Source organism: Acinonyx jubatus, chromosome D3 (genome assembly GCF_027475565.1).
Source record: "Acinonyx jubatus isolate Ajub_Pintada_27869175 chromosome D3, VMU_Ajub_asm_v1.0, whole genome shotgun sequence".
NCBI classification, from domain to species: domain Eukaryota; kingdom Metazoa; phylum Chordata; class Mammalia; order Carnivora; family Felidae; genus Acinonyx; species Acinonyx jubatus.
Genome location: NC_069392.1, coordinates 76,856,036 through 76,869,683, shown reverse-complemented (window position 1 = coordinate 76,869,683; position 13,648 = coordinate 76,856,036). Strand labels below are relative to the sequence as shown.

General features: G+C 39.9%; 1 pseudogene; it reads left to right on the top strand.

Annotated features, from left to right (window-relative positions):
* Nucleotides 1-5,643: 5,643 nt before the first annotated feature.
* LOC128312481 (prefoldin subunit 5-like) lies at nt 5,644-7,277 on the top strand (annotated as a pseudogene).
* The last annotated feature ends 6,371 nt before the right edge of the window (nt 7,278-13,648 follow it).

Sequence of the window (13,648 nt, the reverse complement as noted above, 5' to 3'; positions counted from 1 at the left end):
AAATTTACATTCTACACTGTTTTCAGTATTTATTTTCCTTGTTATTAAAATAGTTTGTGATTACTTTAGAAAAAGTAAAAACCTTTTAAAAATTAAAACAAAGAGGGGCGCCTGGGTGGCTCAGTCGGTTGAGCGTCTGACTTCAGCCAGGTCATGATCTCATCGTTCCTGAGTTCGAGCCCCATGTCGGGCTCTGTGCTGACAGCTCAGAGCCTGGAGCCTGCTTCGGATTCTCTATCTCCCTCTCTCTTTCTGCCCCTCACCTACTCATGCTCTGTCTCTCTCAAAAATGAATAAACATTAAAAAAAAATTTTAATGAATATGTCCTTAAATATCTGTTAAAATTTAAGTGTATATACTTCAATTTATGTGTTTTTAAACATTTACCTCAATATATATGGTCATCTGATTTTTGACAAAGGTAACTGCAGAGTAATAAGGAAATGCTAGTCTTTTCAATAAATGTTGGATTTAGGGAGCCTGGGTGGCTCAGTTGGCAAAGTGTCCAGCTCTTAATTTTGGCTCAGGTAGTGATCAAACGGTTTGTGGGTTCGAGCCCTGCATCGGGTGTCACGCTTCACAGTGACAGCACAGAGCCTGCTTGGGATTTTCTCTCTACCCCTCCCCTGAACGCACGTACATGCGCTCTCTCAAAATAAATAAGTATTGATAAATGTTGAATCAAAGGGATATGCACATAGAAAATATTATTCTTGATATCTTCCTCTCATTGTATACCTAAATCAATTCTAAATGGACTATGGATGTAAATGAGAAAGATAAAACAATAAAGGTTTTAGAAGAAATAGAAGTAAAATCATCATTCGCTTGATAGGCAAAAATTTCTTAAATGGAAAACAAAGAAGAAGGAAAACGTTGATACATTGGTCTACATTAAAATTAAAAATGCCTTTTTCTCTAAAGACTGCACTTAGGAGTGAAAGGCAAGCCAAAAGGAGGCAAAGATATCTGCAATGCATATATTTAACAACGAACAAATAGGAAGAACATATAACGAATTACCCATCAATAAGAGAAAAACAGAAAACCCAACAGAAAATGATAGAACACTTGAAATAGCACTTGTGAAGAAAGATCCAATGGTCAGTACAAGGTGCTTGTTATGGATTGAATTGTGTCCCTCCCAAAATTCAGACAAAAGTTGAAGTTTTCACTCCCAATGTTGACTGTATTTGGATATCGGGCCTTTGAGGAGGCAATTACATTTAGATGAGGTCGGAAGGTGGGGCCCTAATTCACTAGGACTGGTGTCCTTACAAGAAGAGGAAGAGACACAAGACATGGCAAGCATGTGAGGACACAATGAGAAGGCGGTTGAATGCAAACCAAGGAGGGAGGACTCAGAAAAAAACAAACCTGCCAGCACATTGTCTTGGAATTGAACTCAGTTTACAGATCAGTTAATAGTAGATGACAATGTGTCATTGTCTGCAAACATGAGGACCTTGGCTAACGTAAATTGCTGATGCCAACGTCCAAGACATAAAACAATAGCATCTTGATGTTGTCTTTTTCATTCACTAAGTAGCTAATAACTGACAATTTAAAATTTTTTATCATTTAATTGTAGTGAATTATTCATTCACATCCATTACTCATTTTCCATTTGAGGTATCATATTTTCTTACTGTTATATAAAGCATTTTATGCTAAGAAGATAATATTCTGCCTTATATGCTGAAAATATTTTTCCTAGTAAGTGGCTTAGGTTTCTTTATGATGATCCCCAGCCTAAGGTTTTAATTTAAAAAAATGTTTTGGGGGCACCTGGTGGCTCAGTCGGTTGAGCCTCCGACTTCAGCTCAGGTCATGATCTCACCGCTCATGAGTTGGAGCCCCAGTCACACTCTGTGCTCACAGCTCAGAGCCTGGAGCCTGCTTCCAGTTGTGTCTCCCTCTCTCTGCCCTTCCCCCACTCATGTTCTGTCTCTTTCTCTCAAAAATAAATAAAGTTAAAAAAATAAAAATACATTTTTTAATGTTTATTGATTTTTGAGAGAGAGAGAGAGAGAGTGTGTGAGTGGAGGAGGGGCAGAGAGAGAGAGAGAGAAACAGAATCCTAAGCAGGCTTCAGGCTCTGAGCTGTCAGCACAGAGCCAGCTGTGGGGCTCAAACCCACAAACTGCGAGATCATGATCTGAGCCGAAGTCGGAGGCTTAACCGACTAAGCCACCCAGGTGCTCCTAAAGGTTTAATTTTTATATAGCAAGATATACTTTTTGAAAAATAAATTTTCACTTAGTTTATGCATCAAATATCTTGTTGTGATAAGGTTGATTTTCCTACATTTTCTTCTATTGTTTTCTGGCCTTTGTTTTTGTTTTCTTTTTCTTTATGTTTATTTATTTATTTTGAGAGAGAGAGAGAGAGAGCATGTGCACACACTCGTGAGTGGGGGAGGAACAGAGAGAGAGAATCCCAAGCAGGCTCGGCACTGTCAGCTGGGAGCCCGACAAGGGTATGCGATCGATTCCACCAGTAGTGAGACCATGACCTAAGCCGATATCAAGAGTCTGATGCTAAACTAACTGAGCCTCCCAGGCACCCCATGAGATTTTCTAAAGGTTTTCTTTTCTTCTTTTTCGAGGTAACTACTTAAGTCATGTTTATTTCTAGAACTTCTATTTTTAACATCTCCTTTTTTAACAATCATTCTATTTTTAATAACTTCTATTTTTAAATTAGGTTTGCAATTTCATTCCAGTACCAAGACCAACTTGGTAATGTCCAGCTTTTCTGTAGACTTGGTTGTGCGAGCGAGGAGAATAAAACTGATTTGCTTAAGAGTCACCAGCTCACTGGTGTTGAGGCAGACTTCTGGACTTGGGTGATTTATACTGTATACTACTCACAGTTCAGCCTCCCAGCTTATGGGCAACTAGCAGTTCTAATTCTAAGCACTTCTCAAGAGGAGGTGGATTTTTATTGTAGTCATGCGAAGTAAACAAACTCTTCGCCCTAACATTCATTCATTCATTTATTCAATATGTATTTATTGAGTATCTACCCAGTGCCAGTCACTCTTCTGGGTACTGGAATAGAGCGGCCAATGTAAACAATCCAAGCTTCTACCTTCATGGAGATCATACTCTGGGGGAGAAATTTAGACAATAATTAAGTAGGCATATAAGTAAAGACTTCACCCAGTGAGAAGACTATGAAGAAAACATTTAAAAAATTTTTTTCATGTTTATTTTTGAGACAGAGAGAGAGAGACAGAGACAGAGTGTGAGCAGGGGAGGGGCAGAGAGAGAGGGAGACACAGAATCCGAAGCGGGCTCCAGGCTCCGAGCTGTCAGCACAGAGCCCGACGTGGGGCTCGAACCCAGGAACCGCAAGCAGGATCGTGACCTGAGCAGAAGTCGGACGCTCAACTGACTGAGCCAGCCAGGCACCCCTGAAGAAAAATGTTTAAACACCAGGGTAATGGAATGTGGAATGTGAAGAGTGGTAACTGCATGTGCAGTGGAGGCTGGAGAGTAACTTAAGGGTCACCATTTGATAATAACTGAATATTACTTTCTAGTAAATATTAGAGATTATGAAGATCTGGTGAAAAGCCGCTATTCAAACGAAAACAGCCTTCACAGGGGATGGGAGGGACAGTTTGCTGCGGCCTCAAAGAAATCTAAAAGAACTAAATCCACACCCCCCGCCCCGCCCCCCGCCCCAGGCCAAGTTAGAGGAGACTTGAGACCCATGGCTCAACTTTCTCCTGGGTGGAAGAGGAATCCGCCATAGATGACGGGTAGGTGAAAACAGCTAACCTTTGAAAATCTTTTCCCATCAACATGCAGGCTGGCTAGTCGTATTAGAATTATAAGCAGCCCAACCCCAGAGCAAGTCTGCGTTCAAACACCAACATTTTCCTGTACATCGTCACCAGACCCTTGGGAGCCATGTATCAACACTTGGGGTACTGAAGGAGAACGGAGAAGGATTCTCCCCAGGGCACATGAGACCATCGCCCCAGTACCAAGCAGTCACCTTTAGAGTATGGTGGGGACAGCAGGAGAGCCAATAGAAGTCTGTCCAAAACGTGCCGCCTTTTGCCTACGAAGTAGTGAGGAAGGGCCGTTCGGAAAACTTCCTTAGGTTTTCAACTCCCAAAAGCTGGGAGCTGGACATGCAGACGGAGGGGGTCACCTGAGGGGATGAGGGCTTTTATTCACCAAAGTCTGCAGGTGTGGTGACAGAACTGTGAGATATTCCAGAGACGCCCCAGTATTGCAGATACTAAAGCCTGAACGCATCAGAGTAGCACTGAGAGAAATGCTGAGACCTTCCGAATCACCCCAGACAGGGAGGCCCCTTCTGAAGGCTGAGGAACAGACAATGGGACTATGGAGTTCTCTCGAAGGCACAGAAATGAAGGGGAAACCCTGGAGAGCAAAGAGAGGGCCCTGCTGACCCAGAAACTTACCAGCCAGGCTGGGAAGTAGGAAGAGCTCTCTCTGGGGGCTCAGCTCTGAAGCACAGGCAGATTGCCGAATCCTACCAGTTCTTAGCCCCATGCCGGGCTGATAAGAAAGTGTCCATGCAACTCTCAGAATATCTAAAGTCAGTGGCGAACTCCATCAAACACCACGTGTGACAAACCCCAGGCCCAGCTAGATCAGACACATTGACCCTTCTCTCAGCTCCCACAGCTTGACAAAAGATGGAGGTGTGGAAAATATATATCACTCAACTTATTCTGTACATTTTCTGTGTGTGAAAGCATTGGCATATAGCCACAAATTAGAAAACACCCACAGTGGGGCACCTGGGTGGCTCAGTCAGTTAAGTGTCCGACTTTGGCTCGGGTCATGATCTCGTGGTTTGCGAGTTCAAGCCCCGCGTCGGGCTCTGTGCTGACAGCTCAGAGCCCGGAGCCTGTTTCAGATTCTGTGTCTCCCTTTCTCTCTGCCCCTCTCCCACTCACACTTTCTTAAAAAAAAAAAAAAAAAATATATATATATATATATATATATATTTAAAAAGTGGTAAGGTCTTTCTAAAATTGAGAAAAAAAAAACATTGATGCAAAGATCCAAGAATCTCAGCAAATTCTAAGCAGAATTAAAAACAAAACAAAAACAGGGGCGCCTGGGTGGCGCAGTCGGTTAAGCGTCCGACTTCAGCCAGGTCACGATCTCGCGGTCCGTGAGTTCAAGCCCCGCGTCAGGCTCTGGGCTGATGGCTCGGAGCCTGGAGCCTGTTTCCAATTCTGTGTCTCCCTCTCTCTCTGCCCCTCCCCCGTTCATGCTCTGTCTCGCTCTGTCCCAAAAATAAATAAAAAAAAAAGTTGAAAAACAAAACATCTTGATAGATAGTCAAACTGCTGATAACTGAAGACAGCAGTTACTAAAATCAGCCAGAAAGAGACTACGTAGAGAGTTCCAGTTCAGTTGTGTCAGGAGTTGTCCTGGGTTCGGGTTCCGCTGTTGCTATTGTTTTGTTCAATGCCATTCCGGATGCTGTTCTCACCTGTGCTGAGAGCAGGGCTTGGTGCACAGGGTTTTCCGGCTCCCTCTGCCCTCGGGGTGCCCTGCACCTCTGGACCTCAGAGGGTACTCTCACTCCATCCTCAGTGGGAGCACTTTCACTTTCCTCAGGACCAGTTTTGCTATGGGGTCATGCTGGGCTGGCCCTTGCCCAGGTCGGCCTCCACCGTAGGCAGGCCCTGTGTATCTGGCCTTTGGGGATGAGGCTTTCTGAGGTCATCACAGACACGGATCTGTGATTTGTCTCGGGTGGGAAGGTGTTTCCTGCTCCTTCTCCAGGGATGGCTAGCCCCTGCTTGAATCCTGCAGAATCCTGCATCCATAATGGCTTCCTGTCTCCCTCTCAGGTACAGGTGTTCTCTAGACACAACTGACTTTTGCCTTTATCCTGAGTTAAGAGGGCTTTCTTGTCCTCAATCAAAAACAGAGGGATTTCTGCTTCTATTCTTTTCTCAGAATTAATTAATTTTTAAGTGGCCCTGGGTGTTGAGTGATTGCTGCGCATGCACCTAGTTTTAGGGTTTTTGCTTCATAGCAGAGAAGGATGAAGGCTGTCTGGCAGGGCTGTATGTCTGTGCCCCGGCAGCGGCCGCCTCCTGCACCCCCGAAGGGGTCTCGTCTCCCACCACATCCTTGACCTCTCTCATGATCACCTATTGGGGAGCAATGCAAAAGGCTTCTACATGAACATAAACCCCTCCTTGGGTCTGCGGATTTTAGTTATTCTAACCTGTTGCTAGCCCACATTTGCTCTTTAATAATGTGTTACGATTCCAGCCAGTTCTTTCTTACTTGTTTGTATGGCCTCCACATCTTCTATTGGCTAAAATAAAACAGTTCCTGTGTCCCGTTGCTCACAAAAGGGGAGTATCTCTTTCTGGAATACAGTTTACTTGACTCATGACTTTAACTCTCTGCTGAGCGCAATAGAAAGCTATGATTTTGTAAATAATCTGTTTTTTTTTTTCTGTCATTGTTGGTTCGGAAATGACACTTTCTTGAAGGTTCCTGCGTCCCGAGCAGAAGCAGAACTCAGGGGTATTTGTATATATTTACTTAATCTAGAGTAAGGAGCAGTCTGTTGAGATGTGGTGCATTCAGGGTGTATAAATTCCCCTTGTCACTGCTCATACCCACTGGGTCTTGCTAGATTGGAGCAAGCATTTTATAACAGAAGGAGGGATGTTCGTGAACTTGGTCTAAATTTTATTTGTAATGTTAAGAGCTGGAATACTTGTCATTCCCACATATGTGGCCTGAATTAGATGAGCCAGCATATAATTTATTAAGCATTACTGCATAGAAATATTATCTCCTATTATTAAGTGCTTATATTAATGCTTTTTAAAAAAATGTGTATCCTTCCCAACATGACCGAGTCAGTTAACATCACCAAACTGAACCTGCCGCAGCTAGAGATACTCGAGAACCAGCTGGAGTTCTTGTTCATGACGACAAGGGAAAAGAATGGAATTACTTGTCCCAGTGAAGAGTTCTATGTATGTCCCTGAGAAGCTACATGATGTGGAACATGTCCTCATCAATGTGGGAACAGGTTACTATATAGAAAAGACAGCTGAGGATGCCAAGGGCTTTTTCAAGAGGAAGATGGACTTCCTCACCAAGCAAATGGAGAAAATGCAGCCTGCTCTGCAGGAGAAGCATGCCACGAATCAGGCTGCCATGGAGATGATGAGCCAGAAGTGTCAGCAGCTCACAGCCTTGGGGGCAACTCAGGCTACTGTCTGAGAGCTTGTTTCAGAAATGGAACAGAGGGACCCTGCCTAAGGAGGTTAGGACTTTGTGGGCATGGCTTCTTGGGGTCAAGGAAGAGAAGGATCTAGCGTTTAATGCTAATGAATGTACCAGCTGGGTAGAAAACAATATCAATGTTTATTCATTTTATTTTCGAGAGAAAGAGCGAGAGTAGGGGAGGAGCAGAGAGGGAGAGAATCCCAAGCAGGCTCCGCGCTGTCAGAGCAGAGCCCTATGTTCGGTTCAAACTCAAGAATTGTGAGACCTGAGCCGAAACCAAGAGTCCGACGCTTAATCAACTGAGCCACCCAGGCACCTCTATTAATGCTTATTTTAAAAATGATATGAAATCATGGAATACAAAAACAAAGAATGCCTTACTCTTCTGACTCCATTCACTCTGTTTCTTAAATTACAGCTGCCATGTTGGGCTTCATGCCCAGACCTTCACCCCTGCTCCCACCTACATAAACACACATGAATAAGCCTTGCCCTTCTGTTTTTGGGGTGTGGCAGTCTCTGGGAAGTTAAAAAGGATTGAATTAATATTGACCATCTCAGACAGAAGGACTGCTTGCCCAGTTTTCTGCTCAGTGTAGATATTTCTTTTTTTCAAACTGGATCCAGAATAGTAGGGATAAAAAGCTAAATCATATTACTACCTCTCTTTCAAGGAAGAACAAAATGGCTCACAGCAAACATTTAATAATGAATGAATGATAACTTCTGATTATGATTGTTAATTGGGATCCACACATCTTGTGATTAATGAATCTCTTCTCCAGCCCCAGATGTTGGTAATAGCTAATTGCCACTCTCAGATTAATGTTCATCTCTTCCCCATTTCTTAATTTTTTTTTTTTTTTTAGTGGGGAATTGAGAGAAGCTGCATTAGAGACCATTATCTAGATAAATTTTTATCTAAAGATTCTATATTTTATTCTGATTTTTGGACCTGATTCAAGTGGTTTTTATTTAGCTTTGTGAATTCCTGTCATCTGCGGCCACATAGTGCGCTTCTGTAATTTACGAAATGCGTGGTAATAGGGAAGTCATTTAACTGCTTCTTTTAAAATTAACATGACAGGGGCGTCTGGGTGGCTCAGTTGGTTGAACGTCCCACTTCGGCTCAGGTCATGATTTCACAGTTTGTGGGTTCGAGCCCCGTGTCGGGCTGTGTGCTGACAGCTCAGAGCCTGGAGCCTGCTTCAGGTTCTGTGTCTCCCTCTCTCTGCCCCTCCCCCGCTCATGCTCTGTCTCTCTCTCAAAAAATAAATAAGCATTAAAAAATAATTTAAAGTTAATGTGATAAGAATACTTTTCTTATTTACCTTATCAGGATCAAATGAGATTACAGATGTAAGAGTTTTTGCTCATTCCTGAACTACATATGGAACCATTACGTGTCCAACTTCCTCTCTAAATTGTGGGCTCTTTGTGGACTGGGTTAGGGATTGAATTCTTTCTATGCTTGAGGTTTAGCACATAGTAGGTGCCATATAATTGTTGATAAAATAAGTTAACATAATTGTCATGTAAGGATAATCGTCGTAACAAGTAGAATGTACATAAAGTGGTTTGTAACTCATTTTTAGTTTCTTACAAACTTAATATAAAACCATGCATGTAGTGAAAATTCTGTACAGGGATAATAATTGTATCAATCATTATACTATAAACTTATATAATTTATCATCTGTATAAATCATATATAAGTATCTGTTATGTATGAATATTTATGAAAACAATAACATTTGTCATTATGCTATTGTTATCCTGATGCTATAATACCTAGGAAAGGCTTGCTGCAGAATAATTACTTTTTAAATGTTTTGATTCCTTTTCCTTTCCTTCACGTACTTGTAATAAGTGAGAATTTTATGCAATTCATATTCTATTTAGAAAGAATGATGCATTCTTCAAACTTCAGATGTTAAATAATTTTTATCATGTTTAATTAGTAAATTCAAATAATACAGAAGTATTATTAGGCCATGAGTATTATTAAGTAAGCTTAGTAGTAGTTTAACCTTAACATAAAATAATGCAACATTTGACCTAAAGCATTTTAAAAATCAACTAAGCCAAGGAAGCAAGAGTAAAATAGGAATTTTTTTTAACACTTTTACTAATCCTTCATGTTTTAACTTATATTTAATATCCTCAGATATTAAAAATTTAAAGGGCATCTGGACAAGCCCAGCTCATTCTTCTAGGTATTTTCACAGTATACCCTTCCCCTTATAGTGAAAGTACTGGTTTTTCTTCTCCTTTCTTCATTAAAGTGGAAGTTTTATAAGGGAAGTGACCATTTTGGCTTTATTCCTCTTTGGTTTTTCAAACCTTTGAATAGAACCTGAAACACAGTAGGCCAGCTCAATGCATCTATTCAACAAGTATTTCATGATTTTAAATGGAATTAGATTTACATTTTTCCTTGCAAATAGCACCCATATTATGATGCTATTCTATCCTGATGCCAAAAATTCTCATTCTTAATTCTAAGGTCATGCTACTAAAGCTAATTTCTTATAATGAACTTCTTCCCAGTGAGATCTGTCAACAAGAATTCACTGGTGTCAATAATTTCAAGTATTCCAGCTCTTTGACAAATCTATTTATTGCTGGAAAACTGCCATACATTTTTTTTTATTTCAAGTTTTTATTTAAATTCTAGTTAGTTAGGGGCACCTGGGTGACTTAGTCCGGTAAGTGTCTGGCTTTGGCTCAGGTCATGATCTCACGGTTTGTGGGTTTGTGAGTTCGAGCCCCGCATCGGGCTCTGCGCTGACGTGCTAAGAGCTTGGAGCCTGCTTCGGATTCTAGGTCTCCGTCTCTCTCTGCCCCTCCCCCACTTGTGTTCTGTGCCTCTCTCTATCAAAAATAAGTAAAATGTAAAAAAAAAAACAAAAACACCTATCACCCTTCTAGCTCATCCCCCACCCACCTCCCTCCATCAACCCTTAGTTTGTTCTCTATAATTAAAAGTATTTTATGGTTTGCTTCCCTCTTTTTTTCCCTTCCCCTGTGTTCATCTGTTTTGTTTCTTAAATTCCACATATGAGTGAAATCATAATTTTAAAAGCTTGTAACACTTTTGGTTTAGGGAAGCAGGTGATTGAGGAAGAGTTACTATCCACAAAAGATTTGAGTCAACTGATCATGATATGATGATTGAAAACTAAGATTAATAGTAATATTAATAGTATTTTGTTTATTATGGAAATAAACAAATTTCATAGGAACTTTGTTTTAAAATGAACCAAAAAACAGTAACCCACATCCAGAGATGAAAGTAGAAATACAAAAGAAATACACACCTAAATTTATCCTTCTCTTTAAATTTTTCACATTTTTTTTTTTTGCTGCTGGGCCCCCAAATGTTTTAATTATAGTACAATTCTAGTATCAGTAAAATTCTTTACATTACTATGTTTCATATCACTTGAAAAAATTAAAGATTTTTAATTATTAAGCATTTTTATTGCATATTACTTTGTCCTTTATTATACAGAAAAGCCCAGTATTTACAAATATACGCATGTGTATGTGATATTTATTTTTATTTCTAAAAATTTTGTTGAGATAAACACAAGATGGTACATGTAAAATCCATTGTCAATTTACTCATATTTTTATTAATTTTGCCCATAAGCGTAAATAACATAATAATTATGAATAAAGGGGCTCCAGATAAGATAATGGCATATTTGCTCTGAAAGCAGATTGTATTTTGCTATGAAAACATGACAACAGTATGGTTCTAATTACCTCCTATATTTTGGAGACTGGCAGCCAGCCAATGAACTGCATTTTTTTCTCCTAAAAGGATATAATCAAATAAATGGTAGATGAAGCTTTTGTTGACTCTTGGATATGTAAATTAAGCATGCTATTTAACAAGTTATTTTGTCATCCTGATGAGTGGAAACATTGATTTGCAAGACTAATTATACTCACTATTTTTAGAATAAGCAAAGGGCTGTGCATTATGTAGTTTTTTGCAGAGCATCAGAATTAGACAGGTTCCCTGCAGGTCAGGCCCTCTCAGAAGATGCCCAGGATTTTTACATAAAATTTATCTTAGTGGAGGAGGTGAGGTTTATAATTCAGTAATTCACTGTGGAGCCATTTCACATTTTGAAGTCAATTAGAACTGGCTGCTTGGACACAGCTTCCCAAATGTCAATGAAGGTCTTCACCTGCAAATAGGCCACTAATTACTAATATATCTTTAATGGGAAAATAAGTCCAGACCTTTATTAGTCCTCAGAAAAACATGTACCTCCACCATAAAAATATTATTTTTTGTTGATCCAGTAAAACATCTTGTAAGTTGGTTGAGATTCATTGAACAAATCTGTTTTATGCCATAGGGGTTCAAAGAGAGTCCCAAGAGAAGAGCTGGCATTTAGATTTTGGAGTCACCCAAAGAAATATAGAAGTAACAATCCTTTCTAAAGAAAGAAGTATGTTAACTAGATATAAAACAGAATTATCTTTAGGTTTCTGGCTTTCAACTACAAGGAAACTCAAGAATTTGATGGAGCATGGGAATAAATCACCTAGACTAAAATTTTTGAAAAACTCTTTCCCCTTAAGCACATTTAGAGTGGAAATCTGTGAATTGGAATTTAGAGTCAAAAATAAGTGGAAAATACCTTTCAATTTGTTTGTGTCATCCTCAGTTTCTTTCATCAATGTTTTATAGTTTTTAGAGTATGGGTCTTTCACCTCCTTAGTTAAGTTCATTCCTCGGCATTTTATTATTTTTGGTGCAATTGTTACTTTATTATTAGTTTATAGAAATGCTACCAATTTCTGGGAATTCATTTTATATCCTACATTACTGAATTCATCAGTATGAACTTCAGTATGAAAAACTGAATTCTAACAGTTTTTTGGTAGAGTCTTTAGGGTTTTCTACATAGAGTATCATGTCATCTGCATTGATAGATGAGTAGATAAGGAACACAATGGAATATATGTATATACAATGCATACACACACACACACACACACACACACACAGAATATTACACAGCCACAAGAAGGACAGAATGTTGCCATTTGCAACAACACAGATGGACCAAAAGGATATTATGCTAAGTGAAATATGTCAGACAAAGACAAATGCCATATGATTTCACTCATCTGTGAAATCTAAAAACCAAAACAAATGAAAAAACAAACAAAAAGCAGAATCAGATCTAAAAATACAGAGAACAAACTGATGGTTGCCATGAGGAAGAGGGTAGGGGATGGGCAAAGTGGGTGAAGGGGAGTGGGAGATACAAGCTTACAGTTACGGGATAAATAAGTCATGGGAATAAAAGCCACAGTGCAGGGAATATCGTCAATGATACTGTAATAGTGCATGGTGACAGTTGGTAGCTCACACTTGTGGTAGGCATAGCATAACATATAGAGAAGTTGAATCAGTAGGTTGTGCACCTGAAAATAATGTAACATTGTGTGTCAGCTATACTCAAATTTTAAAAAGCTACTGAAAAACATAAGTGGAAAATACATATAACTGGAAAATTTGTGTTCACCTCTCACATTTGTGGGTGTCAGGGCATGCTGGGAGCACTACATTTATTAAGTAACAGAAAATAGAGTCTCCTTTCAGTGTTCCTCACTCAGAAATTTGCCCAAGAAATATCTTTTCATCTTTTTTAATTTATTTTTTTATTTTAGAGAGAGAGGGTGTGTGAGTGGGGGAGAGGGGCAGAGGTAGAGAGAATCTTAAGCAGGCTGCACGATCAGTGTGGAGCCCAACACGGAGCTTGATCCCATAATCCTGGGATCATGATCTGAGCCCACATCAAGAGTCCAATGCTCAACCGACCGAGCCATCCAGGCATCCCAAGAAATATCTTTTTGATTTATGAAGAGAAAGTTGGATCATTCTCCTAAGGTTAATTCCCCGAGGGTAGAGGCGATCACAATGCTATTCACCTGAACTGTCTTCCTGGGAAATCAACATGCCTCTACTACAGGTGACTTAGTCTCTCTGGAGAAGTCAAATCAAGGAAGAAATGTATAGCCACATCAGCACACGCACAGGTCTTTCAAGACTCAATGACAAGCCCACTCTGGAGTTGACAGTAATGTTATTGCTAGTGTCAGTGGATATACTTGCTAGATTCAAAGCTGTACTGTCTATATTAAGCTATAACTGTAAATCTTCATCCTCAAACTCCTTATTCAGTCTTGGGATATACCAGGACAGTCAGCCATCAAATTAGAAGTCACATTTGGAAAAGTAAAACTGGTTTCGCAGCATCTGTATCATTGTTTTATTTTGTCCATCCTCGGCACTAAAGATGTATTTTACCTGTACATTTCAAAAGATGAATTAAACATGCCTGACTTACACGTT